The sequence below is a fragment of the Sus scrofa genome, chromosome 3 (genome assembly GCF_000003025.6).
Source record: "Sus scrofa isolate TJ Tabasco breed Duroc chromosome 3, Sscrofa11.1, whole genome shotgun sequence".
In the NCBI taxonomy this organism is placed as follows: Eukaryota; Metazoa; Chordata; class Mammalia; order Artiodactyla; family Suidae; genus Sus; species Sus scrofa.
In genome coordinates this window covers 77391953-77416299 of record NC_010445.4, presented here as the reverse complement: position 1 = coordinate 77416299, position 24347 = coordinate 77391953, and the positions used below count along the sequence as shown (strand labels likewise).

The window sequence follows — 24347 nt, the reverse complement described above, 5'->3', positions numbered from 1 at the left end:
GCCACGTCTGTGACCTGCACCACAGCTCATGGCAACACCGGACTCGTAACCCACTGAGCAAGGCCAGGGATCAAACCCGTGTCCTCACGAATGCTACTCAGGTTCATTAACCACTGAGCCACGACAGGAACCCCTCCACACACTTTTAGTGTATATATATATATATATGCACTTTTTACTGGTATGAAATCTTATCATACAGACTATTCTGTAAGTTGTTTGGTTTTAGTCAATTAGACTCCCCTTCCCATTTCAGGAAATTTTCACCTGAACTAATATTCAAGGCCATATTCAAATTTTTTTCCCAGTTGACCCCCGAATGACCCTTTACAGCTGACTTGCTCAAAGTGACATCCACTTCATATTTTTCTGGTTTTTAAAATTATGAATGTATGATATACTTTTACTATAGAAAATTTGGACAATGTGGGAAGTGTAATGAAAACTGGTATGCCCCTTGATGGCAAAATCCCTCTGTTTTAAAGCCTGGGACAGAGTAACAGCCAATAAATATATATTTAAAGGAATTTAAAGGAATAATGGAAGAAATGTGTCACTGGTAATCACACTACAAAGAGAGAACTGTAAACATTTTAGTTTACATTTACTTTTGGTTTTTTCACTGTGGCTATATGAGTGTCATACACAATATACATATGAATGAATCATACTGTATCTTGGTGAACAAGTTTATAGGTAAATCTTTGATTTTGTCTTTGGTTATTTCTGTAGGACTGAGTCTTAGAAGTGAAATTAATAAATGAAAGGGAAAGTCAATTGCTTTCCAAATAGTTGTAATAAAATCATTCTTTTTTTTTTTAATTTTTTTTTAAGACTTTATTATTTTTTTTTTTTTTTTTTTTTTTGCCTTTTTGCCTTTTTGCTATTTCTTTGGGCCGCTCCCGCGGCATATGGAGGTTCCCAGGCTAGGGGTCTAATCGGAGCTGTAGCCACCAGCCTACGCCAGAGCCACAGCAACGCGGGATCCGAGCCGCGTCTGCAACCTACACCACAGCTCACGGCAACGCCGGATCCTTAACCCACTGAGCAAGGGCAGGGACCGAACCCGCAACCTCATGGTTCCTAGTCGGATTCGTTAACCACTGCGCCACGACGGGAACTCCAATAAAATCATTCTTACCAGCAATGGTTGAGAGCACCCATCTTCCTATAATCTCTTCAGATGGTCAGTTAATATGCAGTTTTAAAATTGTTCACCTGTATTTTTATTTTGACTTTAGTCTTTTCAGCAGCATGAAATGTTTGCATAATTTAAAAATGTTGAAGAGTTTAAATGTGAGACATATACTTGTTGATAGAGGTTAAAATTGCTTAATGCCATGTTCTTTTTAAGATAACTCTGATAATGTTAGCAAGCTATTTAAGTACAAGAAATAGAATACTATTATCTAGAACTATATTGTATAATACAGAAGCCATTAACCCCATGAAATAAAGCTAGGTCAAAGTAAGATGTGTATTAAGTGTAAAATACACACCAGATTTCAAAAACTGATGTAAAATAATAGATTTTACATTGATTATGTGTTAATAATATTTTGGATACTTTGGGTTAAGTAAAATATTTTAAATCAATTTCACCTCATTTTTAATTGACTAGAGGAAATTTTAAATTGTGTATGTAGCTTTATTGTATTTTGATTGGACAGTGCTGCACTAGAGCATGACAGTGACTTGTTTTTACCTATGGAAAAGAAATACGAAATGACTTCATTGTTCTGGAAAGCAGTTAATAGGTTTCTTAAAATTACTTCCTACATTTAAGCCTGTCGGTGTGTTTTTCATAGTATATGTAGTTTGCACAGTCATTTTCAAATTGAGTTTTTTATTACAGACTATAACTTACTGCAGTTCTTAATGTTCTGAAATATGTGTAGTAGGAGTTAGAGGAGGGTGTCAGGACACTTACTTGATTCCTATTCTAATTAATTGATTCTTCTTCTAAGAATCAAAGCATGTGTGGGCATGTTTTATACAGTATGACTGCAGGTGCAAAGGCCCCGTGGCGCAAAAGAATGTTGTCTGGCTTTCAGAAACTGAAAGATGGTCTAGTTTAGAGTATTGAAAACAATGAGGGACAGTGGTTAATGAATCTGACTAGGAACCACGAGGTTTTGGGTTCAATCCCTGGCCTTGCTCAGTGGGTTAAGGATCCAGTATTGCCTGTGAGCTGTGGTGTAGGTTGCAGACGAGGCTCGGGTCCTGCATTGCTGTGGCTGTGGGGTAGGCCGGCGGCTATAGCTCTGATTAGACCCCTAGCCTGGGAACCTCCATATGCCGCACGAGAGGCCCTACAAAAGGCAAAAAGACAAAAAAAGAAAAAGAAAAGAAAACAATGAGGGAAGGGAGGAGGAGTCTGTGATTGGAGAGATGGGAATGACTTAGACTTTATCAAAAATTTTTTTAGGCGTTCTTGTGTGGCTCAGCAGATTAAGTATCTGGTGTTTGTCACTGCAATGGCTCAGGTCACTACTGTGGCACAGATTTGATCCCTGACCCAGGAACTTCTGCCTGCCGTGGGTATGGCCAAAAAAAGAAAGAAAAAAAAAAGATTTAAAAAAATCTTTATCACAAGAAAGGAATTGATGTGATGAGATAGATTTTTTTAAAAAGATTACTTGGGTTGGGCATGATTGAATACTAATCAGGGAGACGGGCCACTTCAGATAATGGCAGACCAGAATGGAGTCAGGGGAGTTGGAAAAAGGTACAGGTATTCCACAGTTGAGGGATTTATGAGATAAAAATCATTCTTTACAGATAGTGGTGGGTGGGGAGCTTTGTCAAAGATGGCTCTGAAGTTTCTGGCCTAGTGACTGTGTAGGTGGAGGGGCCATCTCCCCTATTAGCCCTGAGTGAGGCTTGGGAAGAAAAGCTTGAGTTCTGTTCTTGTTAAGCCCAGTTTCAGGTCTGAGGAATTCAAGTGGGGCAGTCTATAGACAATTGACTTGTTTGGACTGGAGTTTAGGTTTGAGAGCTGGACTGCAAGGAAAAATTTAGGAATCCTAGGATGTGCTAATTAAAGCCTTAGGTGAATGAGATTGTTTAGGGGCTAGAGTTGAGTAAGATCAGAGCCTCGATAAAATCTGGAAAATTTTTTGCTGTTAATTTGAATATGTTTAATACTTTCAATAAAATTTCATTTTGTTTTGAAGCCTACTCATAAAAATGAAAGTAAGGAGTAAGTGGGATCAAATAAGTTAAATATTCTGTTTGACTTATATGTATTCAAGTAGATAATCTAGCATAATTTCTGATTATTTGGAAACATACCTTTTTCCTGCAATAGAAAACAAACCAGGATTCCCTAACATCAAACAGGCTGAGAATAATTATGAATAAGTATTGGTATCTTTGGATAGATCTAAGGAAAAATTATGTAATTATCTCCATATATACTGAAGAGACATTTTTAAAACCTGTTTCTAATTTTTTTTAACAAAACAACTTAAAATGAGGATTATTGGATAAGTCTATAATATGATAAAACATATATACCTCAAACCAAAAATCAGTATCTTAATTAAGGGGGAACATTAGATGCCTACTATCACCACTACTACTAGTTCTGGTATTAGAGGCATTAGCCAGGATAATCAATAAGGAAACACAGAGGCATAAGAATTGGAAAGGAAAAGGTCAGACTACCCCAATGTACTTATATATAATATGATTGCATATTATACAAGGACTAAGAGCTTTCAAATTTTATAAGCATTACTCAGCAGTTAGAAAATAAAATGAGCAGGGGGAAAAAAAGCTAAAATACTTAACAGTAAACCTAAAAATAAATGTAAAAACCCTACATTACCAAGTTTAGATTTTATGGGTTTTTTTTTTCTGTTTTTGCCCCCAAATAATTTTTTTTTCCATTGTACAGCATGGGGACCAAGTTACACATACATGTGTACATACTTTTTCTTCCCATTGTTGTGTTGCAATGTAGATTTTATGTTAAATAAAATTAACAATCCTATGTTTAGGTAATAGAAATCATTCATAAGTCGCATCTTCTTCTTCTTGATTTTTTAAAGATTTTTATTTTTTCCATTATAGTTGGTTTACAGTGTTCTATCAATTTCTACTGTACAGCAAAATGACAAATCACACATATACATTCTTTTTCTCATGTTGTCCTCCATCATGTTGCATTATAAGTGACTAGATGTAGTTCCCTGTGCTATACAGCAGGATCTCATTGCTTATCCACTCCAAATGCAATAGTTTGCATCCACCAACCCCAAACTCCCAGTCCATCCCACTCCCTCCCCCTCAGCAGCCACAAGTCTGTTCTCCAGGTCCATGAGTTTCTTTTCTGTGGAAAGATTCATTTGTGCCGAGCATTAGATTCCAGACATAAGTGATATCATATGGTATTTGTCTTTCTCTTTCATACTCACTTCATTTAGTATGAGTTTCTAGTTCCATCAATGTTGCTGCAAATGTCATTATTTTGTTCTTTTTATGGCTGAGTAGTACTCCATTGTGTATATACACCACATCTTCTTAATCCATTCATCTGTCAGTGGACATTTAGATTGTTTCCATGACTTGGCTCTTGTGAATAGTGCTGCAATGAACATACTAGTGCATGTATCTTTTTCAAGAGGAAAGTTTTGCCCAAGAGTAGGATTGTGGGATCATGTGGTAGTTCTATATATTTAGTTTTCTGAGGTACTGCTGTACTGTTTTCTATAGTTGTACCAATTTACATTTCCACCAACAGTGTAAGAGGGTATCCTTTTCTTCCCACCCTCTCCAGCATTTGTTATTTGTGGCCTTATTAATGATGGCCATTCTGACAGGTGTGAGATGGTACTTCATAGTGGTTTTGATTTGTGTTTCTCTAATAATTAGTGATGTTGAGCATTTTTTCATATGTCTGTTGGCCATCTGTATATCCTCTTTGGAGAAATGTCTCTTTAGGTCTTTTGCCCATTTTTCAGTTGGGTTGTTGGTTTTTTTGCTGTTGAGTTGTATAAGTTGTTTGCATATTTTAGAGATTGAGCTCTTGTCAGTTGCATCGTTTGAAACTATTTTCTCCCATTCCGTAGGTTGTCTTTTTGTTTTTTCTTTAATAGTTTTCTTTACTATGCAAAAGTTTGTCAGTTTGATTAGGTCCCATTGGTTTATTTTTGCTTTTATTTCTGTTGTCTCAGAAGTCTGACCTAAGAAAACATTTGTATGATTGATGTCAGAAAATGTTTTGCTTTTGTTCTCTTGTAGGAGTTTGATGGTGTCTTGTCTTACATTTAAATCTTTAAGCCATTTTGAGTTTATTTTTTATGCATGGTGTGAGGGTGTGTTCCAGTTTCATTAATTTGCATGCAGCTGTCCAGTTTTCCCAGCACCACTTGCTGGAAAGACTGTCTTTTTTCCATTTTATATTCTTACTCCTTTGTCAAAGATTAATTGAACATAGGTGTCTGGGTTTATTTCTGGTTTCTCTATTCTGTTCCATTGGTCTGTCTGTCTGTTTTGGTACCAGTACCATACTGTCTTGATTACTGTGGCTTTGTAATATTGCCTGAGGTCTGGGAGAGTTAGGCCTCCTGCTTGATTTTTGTTCCTCAGGATTGCTTTGGCAATTTTCAGTCTTTTATGGGTCTGTATAAATTTTTGGATTCTTTATTTTAGTTCTTTGAAAAATGTCCTGGGTAATTTGATGGGGATTGCATTGAATCTGTAGATTGCTTTGGGTGGTATGTCCATTTTTATGATATTAATTCTTCCAGCCCAGGAGCATGGAATATCTTTTCATTTCTTTGAATCCTCTTTAATTTCCTTGATTAATGTTTTATATCTTTCACCTCTTTGGTCAGGTTTATTCCTGGGTTTTTAATTTTGGGGGGTGTGATTTCAAAAGGTATGTTGTATTTTTGTATTCCTTTTCTAATATTTCGTTGTTAGTATGCAGAAATGCAACCGATTTCTGAACGTTAGTCTTGTGTCCTGCTACTTTGCTAAATTTGATCAGTTCACATAGTTTTTGTGTGGAGTCCGTAGGGTTTTCTACATATAATATGACATCTGCATAGAGTGACAATTTTACCTCATCTCTTTCACTTGGGATACCTTTTATTTCTTTTGTTTGTCTGATCGCTGTGACTAGGACTTCCAATACTATGTTGAATAAAAGTAGTGAGAGTGGGCAACCTTGTCTTGTTCCAGATTTTAGTGGGAAAGCTTTCAGCATTTCTCCATTGAGTGTTATATTTGCTGTGGGTTTGTCATAAATGGCTTTTATATGTTAAGGTATGTTCCCTCTATCCCCGCTTTGGTAAGAGTTTTTAATCATGAATGGATGTAGGACTTTGTCAAATGCTTTTTCTGCATTTGTTGAGATGATCATGTGGTTTTTAACTTTTCTTTTGTTAATGTGGTGTATGGTGTTGATTGATTGGTGTATATTGAACCATCCTTGTGAATCTGGGATGAATCCCACTTGATCATGGTGTATGGTCTTTTTTATATGTTGTTGGATTTGATTGGTTAAAATTTTGTCAAGAATTTTTGCTTCTGTATTCATCAAAGATATTGGCCTATAATTTTCTTTTTTGATAGTATCTTTGTCTGGTTTTGGTATTAGGGTCATGGTGGCTTCATAGAATGTCTTTGGGAGTGTTCCTTCTTCAACCTACTGGATAATTTTAACGTCTTTAAATGCTAAGTTTTTCAAAGCAAGACTTCTGGGAGTAGGATCTTTAATATTTGCATACATCTTAATGAGACCATAGTTTTTTAAATGGATGAAGTGAATAATGTTTCTGCCTCATCCACTCTCCCAAGTGGGCATTTTTTTCCACTTCTTAGTCGTTGCCTATGTTTTGCAGTATTATTTTCTTCTTTGCTGTGGTTTATCGTCTTACATCGTAACTGTTTATCATGTGAATGCAAAAATTCTGACCTAGAGTATTTACATATAAAACATTTCTGGGAGTTCCCATCGTGGCACAGTGGTTAACGAATCCAACTAGGAACCATGAGGTTGCGGGTTCAATCCCTGGCCTTGCTCAGTGGGTTAAGGATCCGGCATTGCCGTGAGCTGTGGTATAGGTCGCAGACGAGGCTCAGATCCTGAGTTGCTGTGGCTGTGGGTTAGGCCAGCAGCTACAGCTCTGATTAGACCCCTAGCCTGGGAACCTCCATATGCCACAGGAGCGGCCCTAGAAAAGGCAAAAAGACCAAAAAAAAAAAAAAAATTCTGCTACAGCCTCACTCAAAATCTGAAACATTGATTACTTTTCTTAAGGTTTAGGGTGTTTTGTTTTTGTTTTTGTTTTTTGTTTTTTAGGGCCGAACTCACAGCATATGGAGATTCCCAGGCTAGGGGTCGAATTGGAGCTACAGCTGCTGACCTGCACCACAGCCACAGCAGCACAGGATCCGAGCTGCATCTGCAACCTACACCACAGCTCATGGCAACACCGGATCCTTAACCCACTGAGGCCAGGGATCGAACCCACAACCTCATGATTCCTGGTTGGATTTGCTTCCACTGCGCCATGTTGGGAACTCCAAGGTTTTGTTTTTAATAGCTATTTATAAAAAGTGATAGACCTATCATTAAGAAATAATTTAACTGTTTTTTCACTAAATATTTTTAATAGCATATTTGTTCCTTAAAAAATATACACACACACAAGAGATTCAGGTATCAAACCCAAATTTTCTCTTAGCTGAAGCCCAAACATAGTATTTGACTATTCATTATTTTTTACTTGTAGTTAAGTCACCATTTCTTCTTACTCCTTTCTATATTTCAGACCTATTCTTATGTATCATAATGAGCCAGCAGATGATAGGTTTCTGTTTCATTGGGTTTCTGAAGTTTGAAGCACAGTGCAAGTGTTACACCTAGATGTAAAAAAAAAAAAAATGCAGATTTTAATCAAGATTACCAGTGATCTTGGTTTCTCAATAGAGAAAAGTTTCTGTTATTGCTGCTACTATTCACATATTCATTTCCTGGTGTTCAACTGCAAATGAAACTGTGATTAATTTTTTAGATGTGTTTTTTTTCCAGGAATTCTATTAACCTTTAAATTATATACTCAATTATAAATGTTTCAAGGATTATTGCAGTAATTTAAATTGGATCCTTTAAGGAAATTTCCAAGTTTCGTTTTTAAGAAAAGTATTGCAGATTTAATGTGAACGTCTTGTTTTTGAAATCTTAAAAGGAGTTAAATTTTGTAGTGATAGTCTCAGGTAAGTGTGCTAACAGAACTTTAAGAACTGTTTGTACAATAAAACACTGCAAGTAAAGGAAGACTTTTTATAAAAAAAAAAAGTTATTTCATTGATTTACCTATATTAATGAGTTCAGCAGTGAAGTATAGAGACATTTATGTTATCCCCAGAGTTACAGAGTTCAGTAATATTTATATCCTCTAGAAATTTAACACAGTGGTTCTTAACCTTCACTAATCATCAGAATCATTCTTGAAATTTTTTTTTAGATGCAGATATTCAGGTTCACCTAGTCTGTAACAAACCAACAAACAAAAAAACACCACAAAGCTAAGATTGAGACTCTTTGGTTTATAGCTTACTAGGAGAGAGAAACATAGAAATAAATTTGATTCATTTGTTAAATGTAATAAAAGAGATAGATGTAAAGAAGAATCAGTTCAGTCAAGCAACCTGACATAATGAAAAGAATACTGATTTTTTAAATTTTAGAGCCCTACTTTCTGTACTTACTCTTTGTGGGGCCTTGAGCGGGTGTTGACCTTTCTGAGCCAGTTACTTCATCTAAAAATGGATGGTTGAGATTAATTAGATAGTGTATGAATAAGCATCTTGCCCAGTTCCTATCACATAATAGCTTAATAAATATTGGCGATATCACTTCACTGAAAACTCTCTACCTAAATAGGGTTTTGAAAGCTTAGCAAATGAATTCTCTAGACAGTAAGAATAGTAAATTAGAAGAAATGGCATATGTGACAACCTAGAGGTAACATGGTGCTAGTGGAGGAACCAGGAGGTAGTTTTGTCTGGCTGGAGGCAAGAGGAGCTACCTTAGCCATGCTGATTAAGATAAAGGGTTTCAAGTGGACTGCAGGAATCCTGGCCAAAAATAGGGAGGCCCTGAAATAAGGTATTAGTCGAGGGATGTTAAATGCAGTAAGAGATGTTAAGGACTTAATTTGTGGTTGATTTAACTTGAAGAGGGGAGATGGCAAAGAAGGAGCAGCCAGAGGTAATTGGATTTCTGGACTCAGAATTCAGAATATTGTGTAGGAACAAGTGGTTTCTGTTTGTTCTTTAAGTGGAGGTTGACTTCACTTTTGGAATTGGAGAATAGGAGATGTAATTGGGACATCCAGGTAGAGATATTCAGAAAGGCATTTGGGTAGGCAGAGGTTAGACAGCCACAGATAGATGGAGGTTCGGGCATTATGATCAGATAATATTAAACACAAGGGAGAAGAGATCTCTCAGGGCTAAGGATATATATAAAGAAGCCAAGTCTTGGGGAACATGGACTTTTATGAGGCAAGCAGAAGCAGCAGCTCTGTTGAAGAGAAAGAAAGTATATGATAGACAGGAGGAGAATCAGGAGAGAATGCCTATTTAGAAAAGCTTTTTCACTTAAAAATATGCTTTAGACACCTTTCTCTGTTAATAATACAGCTTTATGTTTTTTAATAGCTGTACTTTCTATTTACCTAATTCTTTATTGATAGATATTTGTTTCCAGTTGCTTCTTTAAAAACAAACAATGCAGTAAATAAGATTTTGTGGAAATATATTTACATACTTAATGTATCTGTAGGATAAATTCTCGCAAATGAAATTGCTTAGTCAAAAGAATATGAATTAAAAATTTTGGTATATTACTAAATTGCCTGGAACATGTGAACCAATATATACTCCCAACAATAGTGTCTTTATTTTTATTTTTAAAGTGGCTTGCTTCCTAGATTGAGAGTTGTATGAATTTGAAAACTGAATAATATTTATTACTTATTACTTTTATGCAAAATTGTATAAAAAGTAAGGGAATCCTTTCATTTTAGCAAATTACTTAGTTCATTCAAATAGTATAATTTAAGGAGTTACCGTTGTGGCTCAGCAGTAATGAACCCCGCAAGTATCCATGAGGATGCAGGGTTTGATCCCTGGCCTTGCTCAGTGGGTTAAGGATCTGGTGCTGCTGTGAGCTTCGGTGTAGGTCACAGATGCAGCTCGGATCTGGTGTTGCTATTGCTGTGGCTGTGATGTAGGCCGGTGGCTGCTGCTCCCATTCAACCCCTAGCCTGGGAACTTCCATATGCTGTGGGTGCTGCCCTAAAAAGAATAGTAATAATAATTTAAGAATGCATTTTGTCCTTATAAGCACCAGATCAAGGAAGAGTTCTTTGTTTTAAAAGAAACTCTGTTTCCTTTTCTTATATGCTGGAATAATTGGATTTAGAGGAAGTGGATCCAGAAGGAAAGAGAATGATAGTATTATTGTGAGTGAATTAAAGTTGAACAAAATTGATGCATGTAAACAGTTTTTGTTGTTGCAGACATGACATTACCAGCAAAAATTCTATGCTAAGATTGTTCACAGAAATATTTTGATTGACTCTTTTTTCTTATATAAACTTTAAGCATTGGCTCCAAGACTTTAAAATGAGTTATTCTTGAAAAGCTGATCATAAAAGGGTCACTGTCTGAAAAAATATCCAGAGTAGAAATACTGTAGAAGTTTTAAATTGCCCTAAATTGTTCTGTTTACATAATTTAAAGGTTAAAAACTATGGACAAATTCCACAGCTGTTTTTATTTTGTTTAATTTCCTGACATTGTTCACAATATCTATATGGAAGGACCCACTGCTTTTTTTCTAACATTATGATACTCTTATCATAATGTTAGGAAATAGATGTTAATTTTGGTCATTTCCTCTAACTCTTTAGTATTCTTTTTGTCAGACTTTTTTTTTTTTTGTTGGTTTGGGGGTTTTTTAACTTTGGGTTATGACTTATTTCTGGTTTGTAAAATTAATTTGGGGGTCATCACCAACTTCTAAGAAAAAAATGAAATAGAACTCAAAATATCAAGAGTATACAGAGAATAAGGGTAAATATTGTTTGGTAAGTTTTTTTAATGTATATTTTTTATGTGAGTTACAGAGGGGAAATTTTTGAAAAATTGTGCTTTATATGATAGGCTACAACTCAAATCATTTCTAACCAAAGGTGTGATACTACATTGCAAATAGTAAATGTTAACTTTTTTTTTTTTTTTCTTTTTTATCCCTTAGCCTTTCTACCTCTCAGGAGAAGGTAAAACTTTAAACCAAGCAACAACACCATTGAAAGGTCAACCAGCTAGAAATCTGTTTGTCATGAGAATTCCTTCCATAGTTTTCATGAAGTTATCAGTAGAGATAGATCCACCTGTGGTATTACTTTTTTTTTTTTTCTTTTTTTTTTTTTGATCTTTTTAAAGCCATTTCTTGGGCCACTCCCGAGGCATATGGAGGTTTCCAGGCTAGGGGTCTAATTGGAGCCGTAGCCACCAGCCTACGCCAGAGCCACAGCAACTCGGGATCCGAGCCGAGTCTGCAACCTACACCACAGCTCATGGCGACGCCGGATCCTTAACCCACTGAGCAAGGCCCCGCAACCTCACGGTTCCTAGTCAGATTCGTTAACCACTGCGCCACGACGGGAACTCCTGATATTACTTTTATGTAACACACACACAAACTCTCATGAGCACTATTTTGGAATGTGTCTACATTTGATTTCTGATATACAGACCTTTTGTTTTAAGATAATTTACCCCAAGAATGCCATTATATGCTATTGTCTGTGGATAGTTTATGACTTTTTAAAACTGATTCATTGTCTGGTTTCCTTCTGTTTCTTCACATGTCTCTAGGTCATCTTCTCAATTGATGGGTGGTCAGGGAACAAATTAAAGTAAAACTAATAGTACATGGGAAAGATAAAATTTGCGAGGTAAATCTGCTGTTACATAGGTCATATTTTAAGGCCAAATTTGTGGGTTTCAGATTATCTAGGACATTGCTTTCTTTCTCATTAGTTCAGATAATAATTGAATTCTAACTGCATTTGGTTTATAACTTTTGCTTTCTTTCTCATTAGCTCAGATAATAATTGAATTCTAACTGCATTTGGTTTATAACTTTTGCTAGATGCTTTTTTCTCTAAAAAGTGGATTGTTCTCATGGTAGGCATTTATGAGAGAGCAACACTGTCAGGAAAAGGGCAACTACCAAGAGTTTGACAAGGTGTATACATATTTTAGTTACAGACTAAAATGGTATCTGTAGTTTTGAAAGCCCACAAAGTAGGGTTTGGGGGTTTTTTTGGTTTGTTTTTCCCAGAATACCTTGGGCTTTTGAGGTTTAACTCAGCAGTCTTGACCAGAATGCTAATTTAAAACTTTACAGCTGATTACAAAATCTGTGGGAAAATTTACTTGAAGTAGTAAAGAAAGTTTCTGGGAACAGAGAACCAAGAGAAAGGGAAATGAGTTAGCTGTCCAGAGTAGTGTCACACTCTGGTGACACCAGCTGACACCTCCACATATGCTGAGAAACTGCCTCAAATTGAGGCAGATATTTATGTTAGCCGGTCTGTTAAAAATACATGAACAAATGTCCTTTGGCTTTTTTCCCCCAGCTGCATGTAAGTACTGCCCCTCTCCACATGCTCCTTCCTCAGACAGGTTGCAGCACAGGTGATTGGATTTATTTTCTTTCACCTGTGTCATATTTCAGGTCAGCCTCTCTCAGATCACACTTCCTTGCCTTGATTGAACTTAGATATTTCCTAACTTATTTGGGGAAACACGAGGAGACCAGAGCTAGGGTTGTAAGAAATCCAGCAGGGGCATGGAGGAGGAAGCAGCTCAAGAGGGGTCAGTGGACCAAATGCCCCAACAGGAACAAAGGTAGTTTATTCAGTTCTTACTGTGAGCCAGCTGCTGAGGATACAGTGGTCAACAACAGAGGCCTGTGCCTGCACAACCTTTCTAGTCTTTTGAGTTCAAGGAGAGTAACTCTAGCAAGAGCAGTTTCAGTAGATGGTAGGGTGGAAGCCAGATTGTGCTGGGCTGAGGAGTGAGTGGGAGGTTAGGAAGAAGAGATAGTGCATAGACAGGGCCCTTTCGAGAAGCTTGCTGGTGAGGAGGAGGAAAGCTAAAAGGGCACAGAAGGGAGGGTTTTGTTTTGTTTTGCTCTGATTTGTTTGAGGATGGAAGATTCTTGAACGTTTACAGGCTGATGAGACAGCATCGGTGGAGTAATGGAGAAATTCACAAGAGCCCCCCTGAGCAAGCAGTTGAGAAAGAAAACAGAAAGTCCAGGGGTTATCTGTAGACAGTACTTGTGGATGTAAGCAAGATTTCAGTGAAGGAGCATGAAATTGAAGTAGTTTCTGCTTTTAGATTCTATTTTCAATGTAGAGTTTCAGGGATATTAGAGTGGAAAATTTAGAGTGGCTAATTTATTCTGCAGCTGTGTAAGAGCAGAGGGTACTAAGGAGTAAAAATGGTTTTCTGAAGGCTAATGCATATGCCCTCATTGCTGCTTCTGTTTTGCTGCCTTTGTTATCAGCAATTATCTAGTGTCATTTATTCAATTTCAAGTTGAAGTACTTTTGGGGAAAAATAGCTGGGAAACTCACATATAGTCAGTTGATATGGCAAGTTAAAGCTAAAACAGTTTCTAATGTTTTTATTTATCGTATTTAGTTTTTGCGGTGAAACCATACAAATACAGGTAAAATACGGTATGAATTTGTGTAGAAGCTTAAAATATACAGTGAAAGAAAAGCGCTTAGGAATTTTTGAAAACCAGCTTCTATAAAATGATAATTCTTATTGCTGATTAGTAACATTCGATGAACAGTGAGTGTGTGTTGCTGCTTACATTGTCATTTACCTTATGTATAGGACATTTCTAATTTTGTGATTCATCTTTACATTGAAACCAGGGAAGACAGATAATTGGGTTGTCACTTGGGCAGTCTGGCTTTTTGAGGGTGATCAACTTAGGCATACAGATATTTTCCTGCTTATTTTAATTGTTTACCACATTTTTACCACTGTGTACATTAATATTGAAACGAGAGTCACTTCTTGGCATTTTTGTTGGTTTTACTTTCTTCATCTTAGCTTGTAAGCATCTTTTTCTCCTTCTAAATTATTGTGGAAGTTTCAGAAACCTTTTCCTGAACAATCCAGAAACCTTTGAAGGAAGATTCTTGTAATTCTAATATTTGCTGTCAATTATTTCTGCCATAAGACATTTTTAAAATATTTTATTAGCTTGTGACTCACTCACCACTTACTAGTTACACTACCATGTGGTTATTCAACCTCTTTAAGACTTTATTTCTTCATCTGTAAAATGAAGATAATTCCTATCTCATACCATAGTGTGAGGACTAAATGAAACAGTTTATGAGTGCTTTTCACATAGTATTGACATATAGTAAGCACTGGATGAATATTCATATTGTTATTGAAGGAAGCAGATAATGAAAGTACATAGATTATGCTATTTAACAGATATTTTAAATAATACTGCATACTGTTGATATTATTGATACTAATGATGTCTTGGGTTTTTAAATTGGCAGGTTCTAAGGAATTATGAGATCTCTGAAAAATAGTCAGCTTTGGGATTGTGGAAGTTTGATTAAGTAGACTTAAAGTTTGCAGCCTGTGTTGAAAGGATGATGATAGTTCTAAAAATAACCACCACCACCTTTCTCAATTCTTTACTAAACTTCTGTTTGTAGGGCCTCTCTTTGTTGTGTTAGCCGCCATTGAGTTAATATGCCAAGGACAAACCACTCAAAAAGAGAAAATAAAATTACCATTTTTGTAGATTCTAAATTTTAGAGGCATGAAAAATTTTGTGACATCATGATCTAGTCATCTCTAGTCATCATCTCTTTTTGAAAACAAAAAGTTAACTAAAATTTAAATCTTCATATGGCTCAGAAGGGCTTTTCCTTTTGTTTCTTTATGACAAGGTGATTCTTTAGCAGAAAGGTAGGCTGGGCAGATTCATTGACAGTACATTTTGATAGTATCTTAAAGCTCCCATGAGGATGTTACTGCAATAATTTGAACTACAATAGCAGGCAGGATTTGTGATGCAAATTGATGTTGTTAATTGCTTATAGAATATTTTCATTCATTTTTGTAAAGAAAACACAAGTTAAAAAAAAATTTTTTTACCCACCCAAATGATTTAACAAATGATAGAGTATAAACCTCAAACATATTGTGGTAAAAAGGTAATGAGTGTGTGTGTGTGTGTGTGTGTGTGTGTGTGTGTGTGTGTGAGAGAGAGAGAGAGAGAGAGATCCATTAAATAAACCTTTCTAGTGTGGTTTGTACTGTTTAAGTCAGTAGCATAACTTCAGATACAGTTTTTTGTCTTTTTCCTTTTCTTACCACTCATGTTCCTGCTTTTATCCTTTACCACCACTCTCCACCTCCATCCCAGTCCTTATAAAAATAAGTTTGAAGTGAAGGGTCCTTGGTATAACTGAATTTTGTCATTTAGAAGTACTATCTGGACTTGAAAGTTGATATACACATTGATGCAGCTGGGCTGGTGTCCTGTAAAATATGGGAATTTCTCTCTGGTGAGTTTTTAGCTTGTCTGGAAGGAACTCTCAATGTTTGATTCTGGGAGATCCCTAGAGGGCCTCTTAGAGACCCCACCACTACCATTAAATGTGAGCCCAAGGATCCCTGGAGTAGTTAACACTTTGTATGTGTGATGGAGTGAGAGGGTTGGTCAAGGATTAATAACTCTCTCTTAGAGGAATGTGTAGAATCCTTTCTGTCCCAACCAGGCATCTTCTTAGCTTTTCTTCTTGTAGTCTTTCCTCCAACTTGAAAGTATCTACAGCCCGTATACTTCACAGTGCTGCTAAGAACTTCTAGGTTGCATTCTCCTATTCTGCTTCAAAACCTCCATCTTTTAGTGGACTGGCACTGGTCTATGTCTTTTTTTTTTTTTTTTTTTTTTGTCTTTTTAGGACTGCACCTGCAGCATATGGAGGTTCCCAGGCTAGGGGTCGAATTAGAGCTGTAGCTGCTGGCCTATGCTGTGGCTGTGGCATAGGCAGCATGGGATCCAAGCCTCATCTGCGACCTACACCACATCTCACGGCAGCACTGGATCCTTAACCCACTAAGCAAGGCCAGGGATCAAATCTGCAACCTCATGGTTCCTAGTTGGATTCGTTTCTGCTGCACCACAACAGGAACTCCCAGTACTGGTCTCCTATGGTCTCAGTGCTTCAACCTTGGGCATTGTTTCATATTCCCTAGGGATTAGTTATAGAAATTAGAAATAAAGTCAACTTCATGTATCTTTAATGTGGTTAGTAATAGTTTTCTTTTTTTGCTTTTTAGGGCTGCACCTGCAGCATATGGATGGAAGTCCCCAGGCTAGGGGTTGAATCGAATCAGAGCTGCAGCTGCTGGCCTGTGCCACAGCCACAGCAACACGGGGTCCAAGCCATGTCTGTGACCTACACCACACCCCACAGCAGCACTGGATCCTTAACCCACTGAGCAAGGCCAGGGATTGAACTTGCATCCTCATGGATACTAGTCAGGTTCTTAAGCTGCTGAGCCATGACAGGAACTCCCGGTAATAGTTTTCTTAAATGACTTTTATTCTTTCAGTGACCTTTTAAAAGTATATGCAGAGTCATATAAATGTTTGTGCCAACTAAGCAAACGTTGGCTTAGATTTAGTTAAAGGTAGGTTATGATTTGAGCCACAGACTTGGTGAAAGTTCAAATGCAATGATAGTTAATAACTTACTGAGTGCACAGAATGTGCTAGATACTGAAGGTCTGTTACCTATAATCCTTACAACAGCACTGAAAGGTAGGGACTGCTAGACCCTTTTTATAGATAGGAAACTGAAGGAGGCAAACTCACTCACATAGTAAACGGGGAAACTGGAATCTGAACCTAGGCTCTGTCTATGGCCGTACCACCCTGAAAGCACCTGATCTTGTCTGAACCTAGGATCTGACTCCAGATCCAAGATCTTTTTCCCATATCATACTACCTCTTGAGACATACGTATATAGCCTTAAGTCCCAGAATAGGGAGTTCCCATCGTGGCTCAGTGGTAACGAATCCAATTAGTATCAATGAAGACACGAATTTGACCCCTAGCCTTGCTCAGTGGGTTAAGGATCCAGCTTTGCCATGAGCTGTGGTGTAGGTCACAGACGTAGCTCAGGTCATGCTTTGCTGTGGCTGTGGCATAGGCCAGCAGCTACAGCTCCGATCTGACCCCTGGCCTGGGAACTAGCATATTCCACAGATGCGGGCCTAAAAAGACAAAAAAAAAAAAGATTCAAGAATAAGGTAAGGTATAAATAAGCAAAAAATTTTTAATAGGATGGTATAGTTATAAGTATGGTCATATATTCATTCACTTGTAACATAGCTCCTGTTAAGTATGTTGATTTTCTGAGAAACACATTTTGATGTATAGCATGCACAGAGCAAAGCATGTAAATCTTAAGTATACAAGACGAATTTTTACAGAAGTATGTACCCATGTAACTGTTACCCAAATCAAGAGATAATCTTGTCTCAATTAGCATCCAGCAGGCTCTTTTATGCCCCCTTCCAGTCAATACTTTACCCCCTGTAAATAATTACTATTCTGAATTACCACCTAGTTTTGCCTGTTTTGAACTTCATAGAAATGGAATCATACAGTGTGTATTTTGTGTGTATTTATCTTCTTTCTTTTACATGTTATGTTTGTGATAGTCATCCATGTTGTTGCATGTAGTAATTCATTTCAGTGCTATGTATGTTTATATCATGGTTTCTTTTAACCATTCTCCTGTTGATGGACTTTTGCGTTATTTTCAGTTAAGAATAAAATTGTCATGAACAGTCATGTACATGTCTTTTAGTGCATATGTATACTCACTTTTGCGTAGTAGAAATCTGGTATAGTTTTAGTGGATAACTACCAAACAGATCTCTAGGTAAGTATAGTAGTTTACATTCGCATCATCAACGTGTGATCATCTCAGTTGATCCACGTCTATACCATCAGTGGCTATGGTTTAAATTGTTCTGATTTTAGCCATTCTGGTAGATGTATAGTCGTGTCTTGTTACGATTTTAATGTGCATTTCCCTGATGACTTTTCATATGCGTATTGGCATATCCTTCTTTGTGAAATATCGTATATCCTTCTTTGTGAAATAACTCTTTTATTTAAATATTTTGGCCATTTTTCTTTTAAGTTGTTGTCTCACATTGATTTGTGGGAATTTTTTGCATGTTCTGAATGTGAGATCTCCAATAGTTACTTGTATTGTAAGTATCTTCTCCCAGGCAGTGGCTTGCCTTTTCACTCTTTTAATGTTGTTCTTTTGATGAACAGAAATTTTTTAAATCTTAAGTCCAATTTATCAGTTTTTCTTTTGTGATTACTGCTTTGTTTCTTGTTTAAAACATCTTGCCTTCACTAAAGTCATGAAAATAATCTAAGTTATCTTCTAGAAGGTTGATTGTTTTCTTTCACAACTACCATCTGTATGAAGCTGACTTTTGATTAAGGTATTAGGTAGAATCGAAGACTTTTCTCCCAATTGATCTAGGACTATTTGTTGAAAAGACTTTTCTTTCCCCACCATACCCCACTGGCATCTTTGTTATCACATGGCTGCATAGGTTTTAAACCAAGACTTAGTATCTGGTAGGTGAAGTCCTCCAACTTTGTTCTTCTTGAGAAACTATTTTTAAATGGCCATATTGTCTTAGATGATAGTCAGGCCCATCCCTCTTTTCACTTCTCCACCTTCTCAAGACCACCCTGCCACTTAGCCCCAGTGCTTACAGCCTAGAGACTAACCATCTTTTTTTCCAAGACCATTTCAGATTTGAGGCTAGAATTCCATAAGCAAATGCAGCTCTTCTTCTTATGAGAGATTAATACTGAATCACCCTCATTCATTGTATCACTTGTTACCCTGGCTGCTGCTGTGGTACAGGGCTGCTCTGATTACCTTTAGGACACCCCATTTACTACTCAGTCATGAGAGCCTTGTCTATACTGTGGCTTGAATCTTTCCTGGATACCCCCATTATTTACTCTTCTCTAATAGGTCTTAGAGTAAGCAGACCAAAAATGGCAAGTTGAGGACACCCCTTTCCCTGCAGACACACACACATACACATATGTGCTTGTTAAGGTTGTAAAGAAATTGGATGACTGATAGGACTCCTTGTGTGTGGAATAAGTAGTCCATTAAGAAGGATGAAGAAAACACTTATTGAAGTAGTTGGGTGCCAGGCACAGTGTTAAAGTAGCTCATCTACCTTTTTTTATTTTTCCGTTAAAGTAGAAAGGGCTGCTTAAAATCCATATTTTCCTGTGTGAAAAAAATGAATTTGTCTAAACCAGACCTAATATGAAAATTCATTATACAAATAATACTTTAGTTAACAATGAAAAAAATACATTTCAGTTAACAAATTTTACTGAATTCGCCTAACTGCAGAAGAATTGTCTGGAAAATTTGAGGCCTCCTCCACACTGGCTGGTTGGCATTCTTGGCTGAAACTTGGGAGCAGTGGCACCCTCTTAGGTTGCTGAAGCATATGTTGGACCAGAGCCAAGACCTACTGAAAGGGAAAGTGCAGCCCACATTTTTCCCATCATGTGTGACACAGTCTTGAGGAATATGGAAATGTTTGTGGCCTCAGGGGGCTGGTAGAACCTGATGCACCTAGAAAGAGAAAGAGAGCACTTTACTCAGGTGTGAGAGAAAGAAAAACTACTTGTTCCTGATCCAGATCTTTGTATTTGCCTTAACACCTGAGTTTAAAATAAGCCTTGAAACAATAAAATACTCCTTTTTTAAAATTTTTTTTATTTTTATGTTTTATTTTTTAGGGCTGTATCTACAGCATATGGAAGTTCCCAGGCTAGGGATCAAATTGGATCTGCAGCTCCTGGCCACAGCCAGAGCCACAGCACTGCCAGATCCAAGCCATATCTTCAGCCTACACCTTCATTGCAGCTTACAGCAATGCTGGATCCTTAACCCACTGAGCGAGGCCAGGGATCAAACCCACATACTCATGGATACTAGTCAGGTTCTTAACCTGCTGAGCCACAATGGGAACTCCAAGTATTTCATTTTTTAAACAATGAAAAGTTTTAGAAAAAGCTGTAGATTAACCATGAACAGATTCTACTAAAAAGAACCATCACAGATGGTTCTTTAAAAATAAAGTATTATGAGAATGTAAAGTGATATAGCGCTCTAGAAAATAGTTTGGCAGTTTTTTACACAACTAAACATGCACTAACATAGGACACAGTGATTATACTCTTGGGCATTTATCCCAGAGAAATAAGAACTTATGTTCACACAAAAACCTATACATAAATGTTCTTATCATCTTTATTATACACACTATTTAAATATACTGTTAGTATATATATTATGAATGTCGCATGTATACTATTTATAAAAATACAGGAAATAACCCATATGTCCTTCTCTTGGTAAATGGCTGAACAAACTGGTGTATTTGTATGGCGGAATACTATTCAACAGTAAAAATATTGACCTATTGAAGCTTGTAATAACCATACATTGGCCCTTAAGGACATTATACTCAGTGAAAAAAGTCAACTTCAAAAGATTACATACTGTATGAATTTATTTACATAACTCTCTGGAAATGATAAACCCTTGGAGATAGAGAACAGATCAGTGGTTGCCCAGGGACAGGAATGGGTTAGGGAGTCGGGGCAGTTCTGTATCTTGGTAGTGGTAGTTACATAGATCTGTACGTGAGATAAAATTGAACTACACAACAAATGCAAGTTGATTTTTTTTAATGGTGAAGTCTGAATAAGGTCTTAGTCCTGTTAACAGTAGTATCAACGTTTCCAGTTTTGCTGTTTGCTAGAGCTGTAAGAGGTGTCACCATTAGGAGGAACTGGGTTGAAGGGTGCACAGGACTTTTGCATTTTTCCAACTTTGTTCATCTATTATTATTTCAAAATTAAAAGTTTAAAAAATAAGGTTGTGTTGTACACTCATGTTCCTGGCAGTGTTATTCACAATAGCCAAAAGGTGGAAGCAACCCAGCTGTCCATTTGACAGATAATACATACACCTACAGTGGAATAATATTCAGCCTTAAAAAGGATGAAATTCTGACACATGCTACAGTCTGAACCTTGAGGACATTATGTTCAGTGAAATAAGCCAGTCACAAAGGACAAATACTGTGTGATTCCACGTATACGAGGCACCTATAGTGGTCAGATTCATAGAGATGGAAAGTAGAATGGTGGTTTCAGGTGCTCGGGGTGGTGATGGGAAGTTATTTTGGGGGGGTACGAAGATACTTAGATATTTTAGAGGATAAAAAATTTTCTAGAAATTGATGGTGTTGATGTTGCACAGCGATGTCACTGTACTTAATGCCACTGAACCATATGCTTAAAAAATGGTTAAAATGATAAATTTTATATTATGTGTATTTTGCCACAATTTTTAATAAAGTATTGTTATTATATAAGTAATGTTATAAAATAGGCTTATTTAAGTGCAAACATAAATCTCCTGGAATGTTTTAATTTTTTCTTTTTTTTTTGGCAACAATCACAAATTTATAAAACGTTGTAGTTTTAGTATAAATAAGATTTTTTTTTTTCTGGAGCAATTTGAGACTCTTGCCAACCTGATGCCCCATAGTTTCCAAATATTTTCGTGTGTATACCAAGGATATTCTCTTAAATAACCACAATACTACTCTCTAATCCATGGATTCTATTCAAGTTTCACAGTTGTCCTAATTGTGACCTTTATAGAAAGGGGAACATTTCTATAAAGAATCAAGTGTTGTATTTACTTGTCACATCTTTGTAGTCATCTTCAAGTCTGGAACAGTTTTCTTATGTTTTCATAAAATTCATGACATTGATACTTTTGAAGATTACAGACCAGTTGTTTTGTAGACTGTCTCTCAATGTGAATTCGTCTGAAGTTTCTTCTTTGTGAATCGATTCAGGTTATCTATTTTGGGCAGAAATATTCCAGAAGTGAGTGTGTCCTCATTGCATCTTGTCAGGTGATGTGTGATTTCAATATTCCCATTACTAGTGATTTCACTTTGATCCCTTGATTAAGTGTCAGGCTTCACCACTGTAAAGTTACATCTGTTCCCTTTGTAATTGTGCTGCAGGGAGGTGTTTTGAAACCACGCAGTGTCTTGTTCCTTACCCAACTTTTAATTTATTCCCTGACATGTTTACATCCTTGAGGACTGATAGTTTATTTTATTCAGTGAATTATAATCCGTCATTATCTTTATTTTATGCTCAGGTTGTCCCTGATTTAAACAGCAGTAGCCCCTTCAAAGTGGTTTTTTGTGTCCTTTCACGTGTTCCCATCATTATGAATGCTTTTAACTTTTTTTAAAAAGAAATTATGGTTTTAATGACCACATAGTATGCTATTGTGATGATATAGCATAATTTGCTTAAATAATCCCTTTGGAGCATTTCCTTTTCCTTTAAGGGAAAGAAAAAAGAGTTTGTATATTTGTAGCCAAATTGGCCTCTGGAAGCCTTGTAACAGTTTACACACCTACCAGTAGTATGTGTGTACAAGTGTCCTTTTCTCCACAATCTTATTAATAATTGGAAAGCACTCTTAAATACTAGGAGCTTCATAATTACAGGGAAACTGTTATGAGATTAAGTGACCCTGTACACCTGGCATTAGAAAGTGTTATCAGGACTCTAGACAGGGTAAGAAAATAGTTTATATGTATCTTTTACTGTTTGGTTTTTTTTTTCCCCTTTAAATCAGCAGAAAAGAAGGTTATCTTAGAACTAAAGGAATTTTTTCCTTCTTTACAATGCTGATTTTGTAAGGCAAACAATTTAAAGTAGATATATTGCAATGGAATTTTTTTTCCTCATGACTTATTTCTCTCAGCAACTAAACAGGCATGGACCTCAAAGATATTTTGAAATTCTGAGGCCATTTTCTACTAACTAGATCTATGTCTGTCGATAAAGTTGCTCACCAGTAGGCCTCAACTCTCATCTCTAAATTAAACTATATGGCTTCTAAGGTACCTTCTCACTAAAACTGGAAGATCTTAAAAAATTATATCCTGAGAGGTGGAAGAAAGTAACTTTTTTTGGTTAGCTTGCAAAACTTGGTTGAATTTTGTAGTAAACATTTTCCTCCTGTGTTTAACTTGACAACTGAATTACAGGAAGTATCAGTTCATTGTTATGGGCTGTTTTTATCCTAGGACTTTGGTTGTTACTCTTCCCTTTGCTTTTAATGTTAAGTCTGTCTTGTGACAGTTTTGACTGTTTTGATGTCAGTTTCTTCATGGTGTGAGCATATGCTCTTGTTATTTACCATATTCTCTCATTTTTTTTAAGGCTGCACCCATGGCATATTGAATTTCCGGGGCCAGGGACTGAGTCTGAGCCACAGCTGCAAACTATGCTGCAGCTGCGGCAATGCCAGATGCTTTAACTCACCGCGCCAGGCCAGGGATTGAACCTGCACCCCTGCAGCAACCTGAGCTACTTCATTTGGATTCTTAAGCCACTGTACCCACAGTGGGAACTCCAAACACATTTTTCTTTTTTGACCGCACCCATGGCATGTGGAAATTCCCAGGCCAGGAAATGAACCTGTGGTACAGCAATGACCTGAGCCACAGCAGTGACATTGGATCATTAACCCGCTGTGCCACCAGGGAACTCCCACTTACTCTATTCTTATTAAGGGCAACTGGATGGAGTATACATGAGAACTCTCTGCTGTTTTTGCAACTTCTTGTGAGTCCTAAGCAATTTCGGAATTGAAAATTATTTAAAAAAAAAAAAGATAAACTGCGATACATCTCAATGGTAGAACATTATTCAGTACTAAAACAACAACACCAAAAAACTATTGTCATGAAAAGACATGGAGGAAGAACCCTAAATATGTCTTACTAAGTGAAAGACGCCAATCACACAGTACATATAGGCTACATAGTGTGATTCCAACTATACGACATTTTGGAGAAAGCAAAACTATGGAGATAGTAAGAAGATCAGTAGTTGCCAGGGTAGGAGAGAAGGAGGGTTGAATAGAATCGGTGGAACGCAGGATTTTTAGGGCAGTGAAATTATTCTGTGAGATACTGTTATGGTGGATACATGTCTTTATGCATTTGTCCAAACTCATAGAATGTACAACATCAAGAATGAACCGTTAACTATGAACTTTGGGTAATA

General features: G+C 36.8%; 1 protein-coding gene across 5 annotated transcripts in view; it reads left to right on the top strand.

Annotated features, from left to right (window-relative positions):
- AFTPH (aftiphilin) overlaps positions 1–24347 on the top strand; it is a 70983-nt gene that overhangs the window by 6555 nt on the left and 40081 nt on the right. The window lies entirely within an intron of this gene.